We start from the raw sequence: 9,001 nt of genomic DNA, 5'->3' as shown, positions 1-9,001 counted from the left end.
CACAATTATTGGCATAAAAGAGGTTTTTAATACCTATTTTTAGATTGCATTCCAGCCCGGGCAATAGAGCAAGAATCCTGTTCTCTCTCCCCCTTTTTCTTTCTCTTAAAAATAAAAATTAAAAAAAGCAAAAAACAAACAACAAAAAGTTAAGTATACAGACTAGTTATGTAACTGTAACATCTAAAAAAAAAAAAAAGAAAGAAACTGGAGCAGGAACCGGCATCCAGGAACAGAGCCCTTTGCTCCTCCCTCAGAATGAATGGAGACCAGAAATCAGATGTTTATGCCCAAGAAAAGCAGGATTCCATTCAGCACTTCTCCCAGATCGTTAGGGTGCTGACTGAGGATGAGATGGGGCACCCAGAGACAGGAGATGCTGTTGCCCAGCTCAAAGAGTTCCTGGAGTACGATGACATTGGAGGCAAGTATCACCGGGGTTTGACGGTGCTACTAGCGTTCCGGGAGCTGGTAGAGCCAAGGAAACAGGATGCTGATAGTCTCCTGCGGGCCCTGACTGTGGGCTGGTGTGTGGAACTGCTGCAAGCTTTCTTCCTGGTGACAGATGACATCATGGATTCATCCTTCACCCGCCGGGGACAGACCTGCTGGTATCAGAAGCCAGGCGTGGGTTTGGATGCCATCAATGATGCTATCCTTCTGGAAGCATGTATCTACTGCCTGCTGAAGCTCTACTGCCAGGAGTAGCCCTATTACTGGAACCTGATCAAGCTTCCTGCAGAGTTCCTATCAGACTGAGATTGGGCAGACCCCGGACCTCATCACACCCCCCAGGGCAATGTGGATCTCGGCAGATTCACTGAAAAGAGGTACAAATCTATTGTCAAGGACAAGATGGCTTTCTACTCCTTCTACCTTCCTGTAGCTGCAGCCATGTACATGGCAGGAGTTGATGGCGAGAAGGAGCATGCCAATACCAAGAAGATCCTGCTGGAGATGGGAGAGTTCTTTCAGATTCAGGATGATTACCTTGACCTCTTTGGGGACCCCAGTGTGACTGGCAAAGTTGGCACTGACATCTAGGACAACAAATGCAGCTGACTGGTGGTCCAGTGTCTGCAACGGTCCACTCTGGAAAAGCGCCAGATCCTGAAGGAAAATTACGGGCAGAAGGAGGCTGAGAAGGTGGCCTGAGTGAAGGCAATATAAGAGGGGCTAGATCTGCCGGCTGTGTTCTCACAGTATGAGGAAGACAGTTAAAACCACATTATGGGTCTCACTGAACAGTACGCAGCGTCCCTGCCCCCAGCTATCTTTCTGGGGCTTGCGTTCAAAATCTACAAGTGGAAAAAGTGACCTAGAGACTGCAAGGGCGGGGAGAGGAGGCTCTCAATAAATAAATTATTGTGTAATCTTAAAAAGAAAAAAAAAAGAAATTAGAAATTATTTTATATAAATGAATCGGACTGACTGAAACAAATATTTGATCTTGTGGGTATCTCCTTTTATTCTTTATACTTCAGATGAAATATACTACATCTGCATATGTAAATAAACACATGTATTTATAAACAGGGAAAGCTTAGTTTATATTTGGACTTGAAGCAATCTTTGCTGCTATAAAATTGATCATGTATTAATAGTTTTCCTTAGTTATTTGGTACAAGAGAATCATGGTCATTTCTAAGTGTTGTAGTGTTATTCCTTCTGAATAGTATTGTAGTGTTATTCCTTCTGAATAGTATTGTAGTATTATTCCTTCTGAATTTGAAGGACCTTTCATAAAAATAAAGATCAATCTAAAAGGTTCACATGAGATACATCATGTGTTGCCTGCCTAGAATAAAATTTAATGTTTATTCTAATTACAGATATTACAACTTTATATCTATTTTCTCTCTGCCAGTGCTTACAATATTTTTTAGCAAGTTGTAACTACGTTCTCAGCTTCAGTATCTGGCAATCATAGGCCAGATATAACTGTATCATTGTGAGTGGGGTAGCTCTGCAGATTTCTTAAGGTGGCATAGTCCCGTTTATTTTTCTCCAGGCACCCAAATGTTGATGGGTTCTGAGATCTCTTGGTTTCCATTGAACTCTATATTTCAATAGAACTTCATATTTCCTCTGTGTTTCATTATGTGGTTGTGGGATTTGAGGCTTTTGGACCAGAGAGCTTTGATGGAGATTTCTACAACTGTCTATCAATTTACATTTCATTTCAGTTAACATTTTAATTAACAGAACTATTTCTAGGGTCCTTTAAAGAATATTTTTATTATGCCATCTCCAAAAATCTCTTGTCTATTCTCTCCTTTACATAGACATTTTAAAAAATGGTATTCCTTAAGATTGCATTTGGAAAGCATAGTAGAAGAAAATGTTTTAAAGAAAAATCTGAAATATTGAACAATAAAATAATTGTGGATTTTCTTCGGAATTAATTGTTACATCTCATTCAAATTGGAAAGTTAGTTTTTGTTTGCTCATTCTTACCTGATAAAATTCAACAGTAGAAGAAAGAATATAGTAATGCCAATTAATGGTAAAAATCAAAGTATTAGACTTGGCATAGTTTTAAAATAATAAACAGAATATAAGCATAATAAATAGAATTTGATGATAAGTAGATATCGAAGAGATCTCATAATTATATCATCCAACTATAAAGCTAAAGCTAGATTCCCTTCTGCAATATTTTGGCTCAGATCCCTTTCAGAGTGCACTGAAACACCGTCTGTGAAGCAGGTTTGGTCTGTAGTTAGAACTAACTACTCCCTCTTTTGTTTATTTACAGAGCTTTGAAAAGGTCTTTGTCAAAAGCATAGAGAATACTTTTATGCCTGTATGTGATGTGTGTGCTCCTGGCTTAAGAGTGCATAGGTGGAAATCACCTTTGTATTTTCAGGAGTTGTATGAGCGTCTGGGATGCAGGTGAATCAAAGGACCTTCCCCAGTAATAAGAACCATACATCCTTGGGAGTTAGCATATTAAATTTTTAATAGCTCTAACTGTTATAAAGCATTGTTATACTGGGCTGTAATTAGTGGCCCTTCATGGCCCTTGTCTTTATCTTGAGATAATACATAAAAACCCTTGGGGTTTTATGTTAGTTTGTTTTTGCTTTCATTTATTTTTTGAGACAGGATCACATTCTGTTGCCCAGGTTGAAGTGCCGTGGAGCAATCTCGGCTCACTGCAACCTCCACCTTCTGGGTTCAAGGGATTTTCGTGCCTCAGCCTCCTGAGTAGCTGGGACTACATGTGTGCATCACCACACCCAACTAATGTTTGTATTTTTGGTGGAGACAAGGCTTTGCCATGTTGGCCAGACTGGTCTTGAACTCCTGACCTCGAGTGATTCGCCTGCCTTGGCCTCCAAAAGTGCTGGAATTATAGGCATGAACCACCATGCCTGGCCCCACCCAAAACCTGTTTCACATAGATTTATTTCAAATGCAAATATTGAGGCAATCAATGACATTTTCCCCACTGTTCATCTCTCTTATACATACTAGATATCCCATCTCCAGTTACTCCAAATACATATCATGGGGCATGATTTCAGTAATTTAAAAAGATCTACTGGTTCTTCTCATTTAGAAAAAAAATCATACATGTCCAGATTACTAGGAAAAATTGTTCTCAAAACTGAAATAGTATGTATTTGAACATATAGAGTAGGACCCATCTGATTCTCAGAAACTAACTTCTGAGAGGCAATGATCTGCTTATTTCATGTTACGTGGAAAAGCTGACCGTATACTTCTTTGGTAAGAGCAGTGTTGGACAAACTACCTTCCATAGGAGGTTAATAGGTGCTATATGAACACACAACGCAATGTTTACGTGCATAATCTGTTCTCTGGCCAAATTAGCTTGGAAAACTTTCAGTTAACTTGAGTTTTAGAACATTTTAATTTAAGAGGTTTTTAAATTGCAGGCCATGTTAGATCCTTAAGCTGCTATTATAATCGTGTCCATGATTCCCTGAGGATAAACATAGAGCAATGCTTCCCAAAATTTTTTGACACCAGACCCTTTTCATAGAGTGTCTGGCAGGACACATTTTGGATTAGAATATTGTTACTCTTGGTGCATGAAAAAGTATAGTTTCTTTCCAAGTACAGGAAATACAGAATCACCTGAAAGGAGAAATTGAAGTTATTCATGCAACATAAATCTGCCTAATTATTGTTGAAGATTTATGTTTCTCAGACCTAAATGCTGAACTGAACAGAAGATTAGGATGCAGCAAGAAAACAAGGTGTTCAGGCAGCTGGTTCCTGAAACATGAATTGAAAAGTGGCAGTCCTCAAGGGAAGGCTCATTAAGAGCTGGAGCTAACTTTGGATCTCAAAGAGGAAACTTTGGCCTTGCACCTACTAAACTCCATAAAACTTTCGGGAGAGTAGGCAGGTGTCTTTACTTTGGAACAGCAGTAGATTAAGTCAGAGTTTGAGTCTTGGGCTCACATCTTTGAGACAAACTACTTCTGTATTTCTTGGTGTCCGGCCATTTCTCTTTTGTTTTTCTCTTCGTGTTCAAGAAAAAGCTCTGAAAATACCAACCAGGCTCAATTTTGAGATGCATATGCAAATAAATATTTTTATCCTAGCTTGGATTGGAGGGGAACAATGCACATTGTCATCCAACCTCCTGAAGGCAGCTCTATTCTAAGTGGCTGAGTTCTAAGGAAAAGGCCAAATGTATTGATAATCTTGTAAAATCTGTTTTATCAGATTCCGTTGCCCACCTGGAGAGTTTTCATTTGCTGCTAGCTTCTAAAGCCTGGAGAATTCTACATTTATTAAGGAAATGATTCCTTCACAGATTGTGTTGGACAGAAATTCTAGTTCTCTTTTGCCTTATGGTTTTTTTCATTTGAGGCAACCACATTACCTTTTGATTTACCTTGAGGTGACAACTGAAGGAAACAACACATCCTCCTAATTTTTGAAATTCTCTATCTCTTCTTGTGATTATCTTTTTCTAATATGCTGCTTAGGTTTTTGAAACAAAAGGCAAGAATTCATAGTAATTCCTTTCAAATGCAGTTTCTGACGATTTAGTGCATTCATCAGATCTCTATATATCATTTGACTCTGCTTCTCTGATGTATTTTGTCATATCAACGAATCTTATCATCTACAAATGTATTACATATACTCTCTAATTCTTCATTACAGCCGTTAATAAAACGGCAACAGATTGGAATCAACACATTAATAGCTTCTTGGTGTGATAATATAAGCACTTTCTTTCCACCTTAATTACATTAGCATCTACCCATATTTCTTGGTATTATTCCTAAGGATATCTTGAGACACAGCGTCAAATATCTTGTCAATTGCAGACACAAAGGGGAAATGAGAGAATTCAGGATCATATCAGACATTTATTATTAGGTTGAGTAATATTCCCTACAAATATTAAAATAAGTGAAATTTTATAGTACTATTATTACTTGCTCCATAGCAGTTTTCTGATCTGGCTCAGAAAATACCCATATACCCCTATAACACTCATATAAACAAATTTGTATTATTTATTACAAAAACTTTCCACTCAATTCACTTGAGGAAATTGGTTTTCTAATGATATAGACGTGGTCCTATGTAGATCTGACATTTACTGGCTGTGAACCTTATCAAAGTTTTTTCTTTTTTTTAACATCCTGGTCCTCAGTTTCCTCATTTCTAAGTAGGAATTAAGAAAAAAGATAAATATTTAAAGTGTCTGGCATAATCCTGGTACTTAAGAAAATTTTCAACAAAGATAAGTTTTCTTACAAAAGTTATTACGATTATCTTAATAATATAAATCTCTTTGGTAAAGAGGAGCCACTTTTTTGACTGTTAAATGACATGAGTATAAATTCTAAGAGTTTGAACTGGGACTATAGTGAAATAGATGTGGTTTATCAATGAAATCAATAGAAATTTGCAGTCTGAATATAGGAGTATAACATAGAGTAACAATCAAAATAATGTTACACAGAAAAATAATTACTGAATGTCTACCATATATTCTAGCCTCTGTTGACGTTAGGAACAGGAAGGAAGGATGGAATCTCCTTTCAAGGTGAGGTTCAAAGCATGGGCCCTTCTATAGAGCAGTCCACAATTTAGTGAAGAGAACTTACAGAAAGCAAATAATTGCAATTCAATATGCTGGGTTCTTTCGTGCAAAGTATTTGGGATGCAATAAAATTGGTTCAGTTTACCAGGATTGAACTTCAAGATTACACAGATGAAAATATAGGAGAGGGCACACTTTTGCTGTTTTATATTGTGAGTAGAAATTTTAAAGAGAAGTTTTTTTTTGTTGTTTTTTTTGTTTTTTTTTTTTTTGCTTAGGAAATGAATTTGGTGTGGTTGGAGCACACACCTGGCTTGAACGCTCTAAAAAATAGAATTCAAATATGTATTTGTTAACTTTCTATAACATGTTTAGAACTGTAGGTGCTGTTGATTTATAGAGATGTATTTAGCCATTTAGGAGAAATAATGCACTGGAATTTAGAGCTAATTGTTTTTAATGATGAGTGCGAAACAGATCAAGATGAATTTAAATATCTACTTGGGTGACTAAACAGATGGTAGTTAAATCAATAGAATTAGGAAATTACTGAAAAATAGCAGATTTGGGGATATGTGGAGTTTTGAACTATTCAGAGAAATAATCTGTAATGTGATATCAGAAGTCATTTGCCAATTTAAGTTCCAGTGCTCATAAGAATTAAGAAAAAATTAAAACTTTAAAGTATCTGGCATAATCCTGATACTTAGAAAAATTTCAACAAAGGAAAGTTTCTAAGGAAACCAAAGTTATTACGATTATCTTAATAGTATAAATATCTTTTCTATCTATGTGTTTATCAATGAAATCAATAGAAATTTGCAGTTTGAATTTAGGATTACACTAAATTATTAAGATAATCGTAATAACTTTGGTAAGTGTTTCTCTGAATAGCTCTTGTACCTATAGGTACAAGTTTTATATGCCATCTGTATTATTTTTCATTTTATTATGATTAGATAAATTACATGTTTATTACAGAAAAATATAAAACGTATAAATAGAATATAAAACCTTATCCTAATCACACCATCTATTAATAATTATAGGGGTTATCATTTTGGCAGATATTCTTCTAAAGTTGAGGTTATAATGCTCATTTTCTTTTTCCACTTAACTTTTTATCATAAGCATATTTCCATGTTCCTAGATATTAATTTAAAATTAGTTACATGGTCTATAGTATTGTATTGATGAAGCCGGATATCCCCCTGACCCCTTTGCAGGCGAGAACTGGAGTATGTCAGCACAGGAACTAGCCAGCTGCTTCAGTGCTAGTAAGGGCAAACCCCACCCACTCTGACCTGCTGCATTCCAATGCTTGCTGGAGGCAGCAAGCAGGTGAAAGTGCAGGATCTGGGGCAAGCACTTTTGGGGACCAACAGGAGCAAATTCTGTACTGGCCCTGCAGCAGTGTCTAGGGGGATGCCTGAGACTCCTGAAGGCCCAGAAAAAGTGTTACAGTACTCTTCTAGCTCTGCTGTCTGCAGACAGCTTAAAATACAGTGGGCCCTCTGCTTTTCTTGAGTGAGGCAGTTGCCTTCCTCCGGCTAGGGCAAAGGGTCAGTGTGACAGCCTTCTGTATCCATACTTATCGCACCCAAGCTCTTCTCCGGCATCCAGGAGAAATGAATTCACAATAAGAATTGGAGAATGGTAAATGTGGGGGATTTTATTGCTAATGGAGGTGGCTCTCAGCAGGAAGGGGAGCTGAAAAGGACATAGTAATCTTCCCCTGAAATCCAGCCATCTCTGGTCTGATTCTTCTCCAAGTACCACTGTCAAGCTGTCCCTCTGAAGTCAAGCTGCTTCTCTCTGATGTCCAGTCATACTTCATCTGCTTCTCTCTGCCAGCTGAGCCAGGAGTTTTCATGGGCACAGGATGGGGGTAGGGCAAGCCATGGGTGGTTTTGGAAAAGGCAACATTCGAGCAGAAAAACAGGGATGTAAGTTCTCACTTTGGGCCATGGTATCAGGCTTTTCAGCTTAAGGGTGGGGTCCTCGCAAGAGACTTACTGGCTTTTGCCCAGAATTTCCCTGCCTCCTGTCCCTATCATTATGTAAACAGACCTAGTAAAAATTTATTTAATTCCATACTAATATTTTAGGTGTTTCAATTTGTTATAGTAAAATACTGATATGTTTACTATCTTTTCATAAATATGTGAGTACATCTCTGATTTTTCTCTATTTAACTACATTTCTAGAAGTGGAATTAATTTAACAAAATATATGAACATTCAAGGAGATTGATGAAGAGTTTCAAATTGCCCTCCAGAAAGTTGGTCCTACTTTGCATTTACTTTCTTACCCATTTCACTAGACTTGATTGTAATTGTGAAGTTGAAATTCATGTCTCCTGATTGGCTCTGTCTTTAAAAACAATTTCCTTCCCTCCCTCCTTCCCTCCCTTCCTTCCTTGCCTTCTTTCCTCCCTCCTTCCCTTCCTTCCTTCCCTCCCTCCCTCTCTGTCCCTATCCCTCCCTCTCCCTTCCTTCTTCCTTCTCTCCCTCCTTTCCTCCTTCCTTCTTTCCCTCCCTTCCCTCCCTCCCTCTTTCCCTTCCCTTCCCTTCCTTTCCCTTCCCTTCCCTTTCCTTCCCTCCTCCCATCCCCTCTCCTCCCTTCCCCTTCCCCTTCCCTTCCCCTTCTCTTTCTTTCCCTTCCCTTCCTTCCTTCCTCTGAACAGAAAATGTATAGCCATGTAGCAATAGCCTCCCTCTTTACAATTATGTTAACTCTAAAAATAGATTTGTGTTAGAAACTTGAGAAAAATCTCTTTATGCCAAAGAGAATATTAATGTAACTTAGAGCTCTAAACCTAAATTTAGAAATTTTGGTGATTTATTTTGTGTGTCTTGGTCAGTGGGAGAGAGAGGAGAAGATACATATGCATATTAAATATATCACTGATAAGAAATATTGGTGGCCACTAAAAGGATAAACATGTAAAATATTATA

At 37.8% G+C, this 9,001-nt stretch overlaps 1 pseudogene; it reads left to right on the top strand.

Moving 5' to 3' along the window:
- The first annotated feature begins 258 nt into the window (after positions 1–258).
- Positions 259–1,317, top strand: LOC105707005 (farnesyl pyrophosphate synthase-like; annotated as a pseudogene).
- Positions 1,318–9,001: the final 7,684 nt, after the last annotated feature.

Source organism: Aotus nancymaae, unplaced genomic scaffold (genome assembly GCF_030222135.1).
Source record: "Aotus nancymaae isolate 86718 unplaced genomic scaffold, 86718_ANA_hifiasm-v0.15.2.pri h1tg000006l, whole genome shotgun sequence".
NCBI classification, from domain to species: Eukaryota; Metazoa; Chordata; class Mammalia; order Primates; family Aotidae; genus Aotus; species Aotus nancymaae.
Note: the sequence above shows the minus strand (reverse complement) of the source record. Positions and strands in the feature narration are given on the sequence as shown.